A 13,871-nucleotide genomic window follows, 5' to 3' on the forward strand; every position below is an offset into this window, starting at 1 on the left:
GCACTGGAGATTTGGGGTATCAGTGCCGGTGATAATCTAGACGATGGTTGTTGGTCGGTGAAAATGGAGTTCTTAGAGGCAAATGTGGAGGTGACTGAGGTTCGTGAATCATTAATGCTAATGCGTCCAGACACTGTGGAGACGGGCAGTGTTTCGGTTCAGGAGAGAACCAATATCCTGCTGGTGCGCTTGGGGGCCTGCCCGGAGGAGGTGGGTGAGCGCTGTTTGGAGGCATTGGCAATGCACCCAGAGTTTTGAGCTGCTTGTGTGGACGTGTGTAGCAGCATTGGGCCAATGCTGAACTTAAACAAGAGCTGGTGGTGGTACGGCCTGGGGGAAGTATCTGAGGGTGAGACTCTCTTAAGTGGATGCTGCGAAATGCCCCGAGGGAGGGGAGTTGATCGCTGAAGACACCTCGGTGAGAGAGAGGTTGCGGCGACTGGCCCCTACAGCCATGGAAGACGTAGGCAGCATGTGTGTGGATTATATTGCGTTGAAGAGGCGCACTGTCAGTGACCAGAATATGGCCCTGAGGGCCGAAGAGGCGATGGCCTGTCTGAGTGGTGCGAAGTGATTTAAGGTGCTGGATCTGAGGAGTGGATGTTGCCAGATCCCGATGATTGGGGCCGACAAGGAGAAGACGGCCATTATGAATTCCCTAGGAGTCTTCTGGTCCGAAAAGATGCCACAGGGCATATCCGGACCCCTTGCAACCTTCCTGCGGGGCATGTGGAAGACCATGGGGGATGTGGAGGCGTTTGGAGTTTTGGTGTATGTGGATGATCTCTTGGTATTTGGATTTGCCTCAGGAGAATATGAAGTGAGGTCGTTGCAGGAGCGGCTGAGAACTACAGAGTTAAAGTGTGTTCTGGGCACGTGCCAGGGCTGGCGAAGGTCGCAGCTCATGAGTGACTGTCTCTACAGAATCAAGTTTGAAATGAAGACTGAGAGACTGGAGAAAGTAGATCTGGAAGAAGTCATGAGGAAGAAAAAGCTGGAGAGAAGTGCAGTGAATACTGAACAGGAGGCTGAAGAGACTGCAGGAGCAGTGCAGGCCACGTGTTTCCATTTGGAGAAGATCAAACAGCAGCTACCGATCACAGGAATGAGGAAGAATACAGATTCGATGGATAATGTGCTGGATGTGTGGTACATGCTGCCTTTTGCTGACTTTCCCTCGATTGAGGAAGAGACCTTTGGCCTTTCCCCCACTGAGTCAGGTGTAGTGGGGAGGGTTAGCTGTGTGCAGTGGGGGGGCATGAGTGAAAGGTTGAGAGAGGAGTTGGTAGCAGGCCCAAGGTATCCCCAGTTGTGTCCGAGCCTGAAGGGTTTAGGTGAGGGGGTACGGAGGTCTCAGAAGGGTTAGGGAACTCCCAGATAGTTGGCCTATGTAGTGCCTGAGGAACAGGGCATGAGGGTTACTGTGTGGGGAGGAAATGTCACTGTTTGTGCTTGGGTTAGGGTGTGTTGGCAGGAAAGGTGGTGAGTTATTTAATAGTCATGAGAACATGTCTTTTATTTGGTGGGGGTAGAGTATAAAGGGGATTTCTTCTTTTTCTTTGTTACTGTGTATGTAATCAAAAGGGTTTCTTTGTTTTGTTAAAAGTAGGAATGCTTCTTTGTTGCAAGAGAATGCTGGAAGCTTGTTTGGGTTAAAATTTACTGATAACGAGAATTGTATTCCTTTGTAAACCAATTGGGATTAATGTTGTTCTTTCTTCTGAGTCTGTAAGCTATTGTTGACAGGCTTTTGGGCAGATCGGCACAAGGGGTTGAGAGAGAGAGAGGACGCGATGCTGTAAACGGTGAGGAATGGACCCCAAGGGGGGGGGGGTCCAAGGCCAGGAGGTACCCCTAGGAAAGGAGACGAAGATAGATGTGCTTGGTTGACCACTTCGGGAGGTCCTGAGCTGCGAGTCGAGGAGTTCGGAGGGGATTGAATGGTGGCCAGAAGACTTCAGTAATTGAGCTCCAATGGTTGCGCATGAAGTGGTTTGGACTTTGATGAGATTGGCACCTTTTCTTTATTTTTTTTCCTTCATATATACTGTATTGTTATTAATCACTTAGTTATAGTAACCTTTATAAATTGTACTCATTTAATCGCATATGGTGTACTGTCTGTTTATGGGCGAGGCGGGGACATCACACAGCATCCACACCAGCTGATTACCCAGTTTGGCAGGGCTGAAGGCTGCTCCCCCTAGCCGGGAACGAGCTGAGCGAGCCTGAGGTGACCCAGGGGGTTACACATGCATTTAAAGTTGGGCTCTCCTGTGATAACCATTTCCTAGTAAGAGTCTTTTTACCAGCCACCAACAGTATATTCATTAAATATTTATCTGTTTTCAACCATTCTTGAGGTATATATCCAAAATATATGGTCTTATTCTCTAAGGGTATTTCACATTTAAAGATATCTTGTAGGGCATTGTCTATCCCCCTCCAATAGTCTTTGATAACAGGGCTGTCCCAAAAAATATGATAATGATTTGCATTTTGATTTCTACAATTTCTCCAGCAAACAGGGAGGTTACAATCATAATGGGATTTCTGAGAGGGTGTAATAAAATATCTTATCAAGTTTTTCCATCCAAACTCCCTCCATTTCTGTGAATTGGTACACTTCCATTGATACCTTCATATTATTGTCCATTTTTCCTCAGATATAATTATCCCTCCTTCTCCCATTTTGTTTTCATGTATGAAGTCAAATGTGTTTTAAGATTTGACAACCCCTTATAGTGCTTGAAATGATTCTACTACCGTTATCTAATTATATGCTTTTCTAAAGAGCTCTATCAAGCATGTATTTGCCTTGGTTACATTTTTAAGCGTCTTATTAACATGCTGTTGCATCTGTAAATACCGATTAAAAATCTTGTTTTTCTAATAATTGTTTCTCTTTAAGCATTTCAACAGTGTTCCTTCTTTCATTATGTTGCAAAGAACTGTTATTCCTTTAGCTGTCCAGTCCTTAAATCTAGCATCCAATTTATTTGGTGTAAAATCCGAGTCATATGCACACCATTTAAGAATTGCAATATCTCCCTCCAGATTATATTCTTTTATAATGGTTTTCCATATTTTAAGAGTCAATTTCACCCATGGGTTATCAATAGTATTTATGTACTTTGCAGGTTGTTATCAGCCAAAATTGCTTGTATGGGGATGGGAAGTACCCGCTCCTCAATGTTTTTCCATTGAGCGTCATATGATGGGTTGCACCAACATATCACAGCTCTCAACCATGCTACAAAATAATAATCTCTAAAAGAAGGTAGGCCCCATCCCCCCTTTTTCCTTTGCTAATTGCAAAGTTTTGAGACAAACTCTAGGCCTTTTACCCTGCCAAATATACCTTGATAACATCTTGTTCCATTCATTGAATTGATTTTGATTAATCTCTATTGGTAGGGTCTGAAAGAGATATAACAGTCTGGGCAGTGTATTCATTTTAATAGACTCAATCCTTGAACTGAGACTGAAAAAAGGATTCAGGTTCCATCTTGCCATATCTTCCTTAATTTTTTATATAAAGGCTGATAATTACGTTCTGATAATTTTGCCAAATATTTTGGCATAATGATGCCCAAATATTTGAAAGACTCTGTTTGCCATGCCCAGGGATATCTACTTTCAATTTCTCTTGGTGGGTTATAGTAATATTAAGGTAATTGTTTTTATCTATGTTGATTTTGTATCGTGATAATTGACCATATTGTTCAAAGGATTGCATCAATATAGGTAAAGAGTATGTTGGTTGCCCTAGATAGATCAAAATGTCTTCCGTGTAACAAGCTAATTTATGCTCTGTCCCTTTAATAGTAATTCCCCTGATATCTTCATTTTGTCTGATGCATTGAGCTAATGGTTCCAGATATAATGCGAAGAGTAGCGGAGACCATGCATAACCCTGTCTCGTGCCCCTTTCTAGGGTAAGACTGTTTAATAAATATCCATTGATTTTAATCCTAGCAGTAGGGTTGTCATATAGTGTCTGTATAGTTTTAATAATTGTGTCTTGGAAACCAAATCTATGTAAAACTCTGTAAAGAAAATTCCAATTAACCAAATCAAATGTCTTTTCAGTGTCCACGCTTATCACTATTGTTTTGATTTTTTTTGTATATGATCCATAATGTGAAGTGTCCTTTGTATATTGTCTTGTGTTTGGCATTGTCGTATAAAACCTGTTTGATCGTTACGTATCAGTATGGGTAGAAGCTCCTCTAATCATTTGGCCATGATGGAGGTAATTAATCTATAATCTACATTAAGAATGGATATTGGTCTAAATGTTCTGCATTCCATTTTATCCTTGCCTTCTTTCGGTATAGCTGAGATGATCTCTTCCTTCCAACTGGGTGGCATTTGTGCCTTTTTTAGAGCCCGGTTCAGTGTGGGGAGTAAAACAGGAATTAACTCATTTTTAAATTCTTTGTACCACTCTGCCATATACCCATCTGATCCCGGTGACTTGCTTAATTTAAGCCTACTAATTGCAGCTTTTAATTCAACTTCAGTTATGTCAGCAGTCATTGTTCAATTTTGTTCTTCACTTAAAGTGGGTAACTCTGGAGAATTCAAGAAGGTGTCAATTTAGGTTATGTTTCCCCCTGGAACTTTGGAGTATAGTGTTTCGTAAAACACTTCAAAAGCTTCTTGAATTTCACTTAGCTTATTTTTTTATCATTTTCGTTCTTGGGTCCCTAATTCTATGAACTGTATTTTCTGCTATCTTTTTTTTTCAGTTTCCATGCCAGTATTTTCATAAACTTTGATCCACTTTCACAATGTCTATGTTTCAGAAACATTAAAATTTTCCTGATTTCTTGCATAGCCAAACTATTAATTTCATTCCTAATTTTTTAATTTCCCCTAATGTATCCTGTGCCAAATTCAATGTGTTTTTCTCTAGTTCCTTCAGCCTATTTTGTAATTCCTCTAATGTTTTATTCCTTATTTTTTCTTATATGAAGATATCGCTATAATTTTCCCTCTTCCGACAGCCTTCAGAGTATCCCATAAAATAGGAGGAGAAACCTCTCCATTATCATTAAATTCTAAGTGGAGACCAATTTCTTTTTAAATTTGTTCCTTAAAGTATGGATCATTGAGTAGACCTGAATTTAGTTTCCAAATAGTATTCTTTGTTGTAGGTCAAAATCAACAGATAAATATATAGGTGCATGGTCACTTACATCTATCGTCCCAATTCCACAGGTGTTTATTTTGTCTTTGTCTTTTCCAAATGTTATGAAATAGTCTATTCTTGTATATACAGAATGGGGAGCAGAATAATGAGTGTAATCCCTTCTGTCAGGGGAAAGGTCCCTCCACATATCAATTAAACCAACATCCTCAAAAAGTGTATTAACTTTATGTAAGGATTTTGTTTCATAGGTTTTTCTATTGGAAGAGTCTAAGTTTGGTTGTAATTGCAAATTTAAGTCTCCCCCACATATCAGGAGACCTTCTGTTTCCGCTACCATAATATCAGTAATTTTCTGAAAGAAACCAATATCACTTCCCGGGGGTGCATATATATTCAATAGAGTAATTGAATTTCCATCTATATTTCCCCTTACCAGAATATATCTGCCTTCTTTATCTCCCATTTCAAATACTTTTCCAAAATTTAGCTTACTTGAGGCAAGAGTAGCAACTCCTCTCCTATGTCCTGATTTATATGAGGAGAAAAACAAATTAGTGAAGCCCATTCCCTTTAGTTTTCTATGCCCATTATCACTTAACTGAGTTTCCTGTAAATATACTACATGGGTTTGTTCTTTTTCCATTTTGGATAAAATTCTATTATGTTTGATTGGATTGACATTAAAAGAAATGAATTTTACTTTTTCCTTGGCCATCTGTATTTATCTGTCAATGTATCATTGAAATTAGCAGAATAAAACTTAATTGATCCTACTCCCTGAACAAATAAGAACCAAGAAACGCAAATCATAACAAAAATGGTAATGAACGTGTGATTCCAAGGCTGAGGTCTCCAGTAGATGACCCTGCATTGAGCTAGAGGAAATGTCTAGCTGTGAGGGATAACCCCTCCTACTTGTGAGTTGAGGGCCCACATATATGCATGTGCACCCACACACACACACACACACACACACACACACACACACACACACACACACACATAAATATACACACACACATATATATTACATATATACACATATATGCAAACATATATATATTCTCATTTTGGTGGGGAAAAAGGAGTAAGTGAGCAAATAAAGAATAACAAGTAAGTAATATAAAATCGACATTATAATAAGTATTTCTCGAGATAGGTATATCACTGTCTAATTTTGCTTCCGTTTAGCTTCTCAACATTTTTAAAATTAGCTAAACCTTATGGCTCTTCTGGAGGGGGTGAGGACTGTCTTTGGAAAACTCCCAGCCTCTTTCTGCTATAATTCTCTTGGCCTCTCATCTCCTGCCTTCTCGATTCCCACACTATTTCCCAAGTGGAGGGGGATAATTTCTCTGCCAGGCTTTCCCTTGGTTTGATCACGCTGACGGGCAACCCTCTGGCTTTCATGTCTGTAGTCGCCTCTTCCACTGTCTGATACGGTTAGATCCCATCTTGATAAAACATGCAAAGTTTAGCAGGGTACAAAGTTTGAAATCTAATCCTTTCTTATTTTAGTATTTGCTTTACTTCAGAGTATTCTTTACGTTTCTGCAGGACCGCAGTGGGGTGGGGGGGGGTAATCTTGGTTGAAATATATTAACTTATCGTCTAAAAACACCCTTTTCTTACCCCAGGCCCTTCATAGAATCTCTGCCTTGGTACTGTATCGAAGGAATTTTATTATTATTGAGTGTGGCTTATCTGCTCTATCTTGGGTAGGCCTCGGGATGAGCGCACAATGCGCTCTCTCAATTTCCAGCTTCATAGCTGAGGGAAGGTTCAGCGCGTCCCGCAGTAACTTTCCGACAAACTCCATCATAGACAAGCCCTCCGCTCCTTCGGGAACATTGTATATTCTGATATTTTTCCGTCATGATCTTCCCTCCAGGTCAAGCAGTTTTACCTTCTTGTTGATTGAATATTTTTATCGTCTTAATTGGTATCTGTTCCACGTTTTGAATGCAATCTTCCACCTTCTCAATTCAAGTCTCTGCCACTGCTATTTTTTGATTGACATTGGTGAGCTCTGACTTAATATCATGTAGCTGCTGTTTTATATCTTTCTGGAACTTCCTTAACTCTTTCAAAATTTCGATCATATTTGCCACTTCGCCTGAGCGAGGCCCAGCGTCCGCCTCACTAGCACGTGGTCAGGTAGGAGAGCCGTTTGCTGCACTCCTCTCGGCCGCAGGCTCTGCAGTGTCACTTTTTTAATTTCCATTCTTTTTCCCTATTCTTGCCCCACTTATTGGTTCAAATACTTTCGAAAAATACTATATTTGATGGGTTAACAGGGCTTAATATGTGTTTTTCTGGAGGAGCTAGTGACTTAAGCTGCCATTCTCGACAATGACATCACCGGAACAACACCGCATGATGAGCACACCAAACTGATGCAAAGCTTGTCATGACGGCGCCCCACCGACCCCACCAGGAGTTAAGGGTGCAAGAAGAAGAATACATAGTAGATGGGCCAAAGGGCCTGTTACTATGCTGTAGTGTTCTATGCCTCTATGACTTGACTTGAATCATTAATCTCCACTTATCATGCCTGACCCATTGAGTTGTGCAGTTAATCTTTAGCTGTTAGTTATCTGTCTCATTGTTTCCTTCATTTGGTAGAGTCAAATTTTGATTAACAATTCCTCTTGTACAGTAAATTAAGGTATCTTGCATTGTTACTGTGCATTTAATACAATCATTAGTTGCTATTGGTACTGTGCTGTGCATTGGAAGTGGGACAAGGAGATTATAAAAGATGAAGTGCAAAGGATTCAATTACTGATCTGACAGTAAGACACATAACGGGGAGGTGTATGAATTATGCACAAACTGTGCATTTGTTCTTGGTTTAGCAAATCAGATGTTATTTTTCCCCATCTGTGTGTCTACTGCCGTTTAGGGCACTGCAGATGGAAGGAAATGTGAAAGTTTATCTAGTACATCAAGCACTAACTCTTTCTGATATTTTTTTGGGATAGTACTGTACATCTCCTTGAAGCATTAAGATGCTTTAATTGCACCAACTTCGATATTCCATTCAACACATTGCTGTTCTTGGACTACAGTTCAGCACTTGACTTAAATGCAATAGTTATTGTACTACACAACATCCTCACTTGCCTGGAGTAGAGGGATGCATACGTTAGAAAGCTGTTCCAGGATTACATTTCAGGATTTAGCATGATAATTGCTTGTGCAGCTGGATCCTAGATTTCCTATCATATTGCCAGCAGGTGGTAAGGATGGGCTCCTCACCTCTGACCCTCAATACTGGTGCCCCCTATCCTCAGGGTTGTGTTCTGAGTCTCCTTCTCTACTCCTTTTACACTCATGACTGTATTGTCACACACAGCTCCAATCTGCTGATCAAATTTGCAGATGACATGACTTTGATCGGCTTTATTTCTAGTGGTGACGAGACAGCTTGCAGAGGAGCGGTTGAGACCCTGACACAGTGGTGCCAAGATAACAACCTCACCCCCAATGTCCAAAAATTACATGTTGATTGTGGATTACAGGATGAACAGAGACAGGCTCGGCCCAATCGACATCAGTGGGTCTGCAGTCGAGAGGGTGAGTAGTTTCAAGTTCCTCAGTATACACATCATGGATGATCTCACCTGGACCGTACACGCCGGCTTTGTGGCAGAAAAAGCACAACAGCATCTCTTCCACCTCAGGCGACTGAAGAAGGTTGGCATGAGCCTCCAAATCCTCAAGACCTTCTACAGGGGCACCACTGAGAGCACCCTGACTGGTTGTATCACCACTGGTACGGGAACTGTACCAACCTTGATCACTGGACACTGCAGAGAGTGGCATGGACATCCCAGCACATCTGTGGATGTGAACTTCCCTCTATTGAGGATATTTACAGCAGCAGGTACAGAAAGAGGGCCTGGAAGATCATCGATGATACCAGCCATACCAACCATAAACTGTTTCAGCAGCTTCCGCCTGACAAACGGTACCACAGCATTAAAGCCAGGACCAAGAGGCCACAGGACAGCTTCTGTCTACAAGCCATTAGACTTTTAAATTTCATGTGTGAACAATGCAACAGAGTCAGAACACAAAGATTTTTACTCCCTCATGTTGTGGGATAGATGTAAAATTCAAATAAATTCTAAATTCTAGTTTATTTGATCAGCACTCTTGATTTTCCTTCTAACTTTTCTCCCCATACTTCCCACTCTCCTTGCTCTAGGCCAGCTACCAGTTAGCGTCGACGTCAGTGCTGGTTTGTGAGTACTCTACTTACTCAAGGATTCACAGCTTGCGTTAAGTAGCTGACCACAAAATTCTGGGCTGAGACTTCAGCGCAGTGCTGAGGGAGTGCCACACTGTTGGAGCTGCTCTTTTACCAATGCTGCATTAAAATAAGCTGCTTTATCCACTTTCGGAAACCACAGCAGGGGTGCCTGATGTTCTAGAATCACTTGGTTTCTGTTGTAATTGCGGGAGCTTGCTTGACCTAAGTTGCTGGCTTGTTATCTATTGTAGACTCCTGAAGGAGATCACTTCAAAGGTATCCTTGGGACAATTCCAAAATAAACAGGCTTGTTTTTAACTGACTCCAAGTAATTCTACATTACTTGTTATAACCATGACTTGGATCCTGGCTACTTAAAAATTTTATAGAATTTAAAGGTAAGTACATGTAGCCTTTGCATGAAGAAACAGGCTTAGAACCCTGCCAATCAATACAAAGGGTTAGGTTAGTTGATGGTTAATGAGGTCCAATAGAGTGCTTAAAGATTAAAGATAGAGGTTAGCTTTATTGTCACGTGTACATTGAAACAGCAAAGCATTCGGTGTAGTGTGTCATTTTGTGTCGATTACCAACACAGCCCACAAGAGTCACCATGCTTCTGACGCCAGCATGGGATGCACATAACTTATTAACATATGCATCTTTGGACATAGAAGTAAATTGAACACCCGGAGATGACCCACACAGTCATGGGGAGAATGTACAAATTCCTTTCTGGCAGTAGTTAAAATTGAACCTCAATCAGTGATTGTTGATGCTGTAAAGTAAATGCACAGACTGCTTCCCTAATGTGCCCCTATACTTGCAGGAGTGATAATCCTTCTTGCCCAGTTCACACCCAGTTGAGGCTGAACCTCTTGTTTTGGGTTTATAATAGGGTACTGTTACCAGTGATGGGCTGTGGAGGTCTTGCAACTGAACATAACAGCATAGAGCTAGGCGACAGGTTTTCTATGAACCTGATCTCTGACCTCAGAATGAGCTGCTTGAAACTGGAGAGTGAACAGGTATAAAACCTGGTGAATAACTTACAGATTATTGACAGCCCCAGAACACGCTGACTGTCATAACCATCAGGGTCTACGTGCCCATGTAGGCTGCTGCAGAACAGGTTTGGCAATCATGCTCTTGAGTATGCACATTCCTGTTAATTAATGTTTCATTGAGGTGGTATGAAACAACCTTCCCCCATTCCAGTCTTGCCAAGACTTGACCAAAAATGCAGCAACTTCTAAACTTTGTCTTCACCTTTGGCCTTGTCTGGAAAAGAAGACGACCGTTTCAATTAATGCTGTATAGGAGCTGTACTAATTTAGTATTCAGCTATTGCTTCCAGCAACAGTGTTGGTATTAACTTTCAATTTGAGTGTTTTAGTTACTGGCCCTGCTGGCCTAGTTTTTCCATGAAATTCTGCAACAGTTCTCATTAAAGTTGGTGAACTGTTGACCCACTTCAGTGTCTCTTTTTCTCTCTCTCGCTGCACTTGGTCCATCTCCTCAGAGCCTGTCACTGACATTTGAGACATACCGAGGGTAATGAACACGTTCTGTTCTTCTGGCAGTTTTGGCCATAAACTGGCAAATGCACCAAAATCACACAATATGGTGGCCGTAACCTCCTCAGTATTACAATGAATGGTATCATAAACACATAAGGCTGATAAGAAAGAACAATTATCAGGAGTGCAGAAAGAGAGGAAATAGTTCTAACAATCTGATCTAACACAATGAGTGTATACGTGGACGTCAGACTTTTGAACTTAATAATATCTGGAGGCTTGATTGTAGGTTGGGGGTGTCCATAAGTCAGGAGTTCTTTCAGTTAAAACTTCTCTGAGTTTCCAGGCCGTGTGGAAAGAGGGACAGCAGTGGGTCTTCTGGCTGGTTTTCATCCAAAGATTGACTACCACCTCCTCTGTGCTGTGAGATTCTGTGAAATGAGATTAATGAGCAAAGAAATAACTTGAGAAAACCAATTAGCCACAAGTCACAGAAAGTATGACTACCAATGGTAGTGATGTGCCATGCACTTTACATTTACTGACATTTGGAGGACAACTCTGGGAGATCCCCTGTCTTCCTGATAACTACACCTGCATGAAGTGCATCCAGCTGCAGCTCCTTAAAAACTGTGTAAGTGAACTGGAGCTTGAGCTGGATGACATTCGGCTCACCCCTAAATCGCAGGAGACAAGTAGCTGGGTGACTGTCAGCAGCGGGAAATGGAATAGGAAGACAGTGCAGTGTAGCCTTGAGGCTGTTCCCCTCAATACTAAGAATACTATTGGGGTAGTGACCTACCTCTGGCATTGAGTCTAGCTCTGCCCTATGCCTCAGAAAGGAAGGCGGAGAAGAGGAGTGCAGTAGTGATAGGGGATTCCATAGTTGAGGAGCAGATGGGAGATTCCATGGACGTGAAAGAGGCACCTGGGTAGTATATCGCCTCCCAGGTGCCAGGGTCAGGGACTTCTCGAATCAGGCCCACAGCATTCTCAAGGGGGAGTGTGAAGAGCCAGAGGTCATCGTGCATTCAGGTAGGAAAAGGGATGAGGTCATGAGAAGAGAGTAAAGTGAGCTTGGTAGAAAGCCGAAAATCAGGAGCTGAAGGGTAGTAACCTTTGGACTACTGGCTGTGTTACATATCAGTGAGGATAAGAATATTTAGCAAATGAATGTGTAGCTGAGGAACTGGTACAGGGGGAAGGGTTTTAGATTTGTGGATCATTGGTATCTCTTCTGGGGGCGGGGGGGAAGGTATGACCTGTACAAAAAGAGGAATGCACACACAGTGCTGGAGGGACTCAGTGGGCCAGGCAGCATCTATGGGAAAAAGCACAATTGAAGTTTCAGCAGGACTGGAGAAGAAGTGTTGAGGAGTAGATTTGATAGATGGGGTGATGGGAGAGAGAAACACAAGGTGATAGGTGAAACTTGGAGGGGGAGGAATGAAGCAAAGAGCTGAGAAGTTGATGAAAGAGACAGAAGGCCATGGAAGAAAGAAAAAAGGGAAGGGGGTGGGAGAGGAGCACCAGAGGGAGGTGATGGGCAGGCAGGAGGTAACATGAGAGAGGGACAAGAGGATGAGAAATGAAGTGGGGGCGGGGGAGACATTACTGGAATTTTGAGAAATCGATGTTCATGCCATCAGTTTGGAGGCTACCCTAATGGAATATAAGGTGTTGTTCCTCCAACCTAAGTGTAGCCTTATCCCGACAGTGGAGGAGGCTATAGATGGACATATCGGAATGGGAATGGGTGGCCACTGGGAGATCCCGCTTGGTTCTGGTGGACAGAGTATAGATGCTCGGCAAAGCGGTCTCCCAATCTACGTTGAGTCTCACCGATATACAAGAGGCCACACCGGGATCACCGAACACAGTACAGTATATGACCCCCACAGACTCACAGGTGAAGCCACCTTGCCTGGAAGGACTGTTGAGGCCCTGGATGGTAGTGAGGGAGGAGGTGTAGCATTTGTTCGGCTTGCAAGGATAAGTGCCAGGAAGAAGGTCAGTTGGGAGGGATGAAGGGACAAGGCAGTCACATTGCGAGTGATCCCCGCAGAAAGCGGAAAGTGGGGGTGAGGAAAAGATGTGTTTGGTCGTGGGATCCCGTTGGAGGTGGCAAAGGTTTTGGAGAATTATGTGCTGGGCATGGAGGCCGGTGGGGTGGTAGGTGAGGACAAGAGGAACCCTATCCCTGATAGTGTGGTGGGAGGATGGGGTAAGAGAAGACGTGTGTGAGATGGAAGAGATGTGGTTGAGGGCAGCATTGATGGTGGAGAAAGGGAAGCGGAGGACATGTCCTTCACTCTAGAATGAAAAGCCTAATCCTGACAGCAGATGTTACAGAGACAGAGGAATTGAGAGAAGGGGGTGGCATTTCTACAAGTAGCAGGATGGGACGAGGTATAGTTCAGGTAGCTGTGAGAGTCTGTTAGTTTATTATAGACATCGGTGGATAGTTGCCTCCAGAGATAGAAACAGTGAGATTGAGAAAGGGAAGTGTCGGAAATGGACGAGGTAAATTTGAGGGCAGGGTGGAAGTTGGAGGTAAAGTGGATGAAGTCGACAAGTTCAGCACGGGTGTAGGAAGCAGCACCGATACAGTCGTTGATGTAGCGTAGGAAAAGTGCGGGATGGTCGCCAGCGTAGGCCTGGAACATAGACTGTTCCACATGGCATTGCTGGGACCATGCAAGTGCTCATGGCTACCCATTTTGTTTGAAGGAAGTGGGAGGAGCCAAAGGAGAAATTACTGAGAGTGAGAACAAGTTCCACTGGGGAAGGAGAGTGACGGCAGAAGGGAACTAGTTGGGTCTGGTGTCTAGAAAGAAATAGAGAGCTTTGAGGCCTTCCTGGTGGAGGATGGGGGTGTACAGGGACTAGACATCCATAGTGAAAATAAGACCACAGCATGTGAAATGTCATGGAT

General features: G+C 42.8%; 1 protein-coding gene across 1 annotated transcript in view; it reads right to left on the bottom strand.

Moving 5' to 3' along the window:
* Positions 1 to 9,936: 9,936 nt before the first annotated feature.
* tmem121aa (transmembrane protein 121Aa) overlaps positions 9,937 to 13,871 on the bottom strand; it is a 136,002-nt gene continuing 132,067 nt past the window's right edge. Inside the window, exon 3 of the transcript XR_009508555.1 lies at positions 9,937 to 11,367. The gene's annotated coding sequence lies outside the window, so the exon portion shown is untranslated. The remainder of the gene's footprint in view (positions 11,368 to 13,871) is intronic.

Source organism: Hypanus sabinus, chromosome 2 (assembly GCF_030144855.1).
Source record: "Hypanus sabinus isolate sHypSab1 chromosome 2, sHypSab1.hap1, whole genome shotgun sequence".
Taxonomy (NCBI): Eukaryota; Metazoa; Chordata; class Chondrichthyes; order Myliobatiformes; family Dasyatidae; genus Hypanus; species Hypanus sabinus.